Below are 343 nucleotides of genomic sequence, written 5' to 3'. Positions count from 1 at the left end.
GAGAATGAGGAGGGGGTCAGTGGAGGTGGAGTTGGTTGGGAGGAGTTGGTGGCAGACGGTTAGAGGAGGTGGAGGACCCCCGTATGGGGACATAGGGCACAAAGGATCCCCTGTATGGGGATGTAGGGACCCTCAAATCTGTCCCCAGATGGATACAGAGTATGGAGGACCCCCATATGGGGCCATGGGAACCCCCCCCCAGTTTGTTCCATATGGGGAAGCACCACTTCCTCACCCCCATAGTTCCCTCTCAGGAAGCAGAGCCTTGTGGGAACTCATTTCCACTTCCTCCTCCACCCCCAAAGCACGGGGGGGGCACACGTGTGGGACGAGGGGTCACACA

The sequence above is a fragment of the Meleagris gallopavo genome, chromosome 18, assembly GCF_000146605.3.
Source record: "Meleagris gallopavo isolate NT-WF06-2002-E0010 breed Aviagen turkey brand Nicholas breeding stock chromosome 18, Turkey_5.1, whole genome shotgun sequence".
Taxonomy (NCBI): Eukaryota; Metazoa; Chordata; class Aves; order Galliformes; family Phasianidae; genus Meleagris; species Meleagris gallopavo.
The sequence above is the reverse complement of the archived record's forward strand: the minus strand, read 5'-3'. Positions refer to the sequence as shown.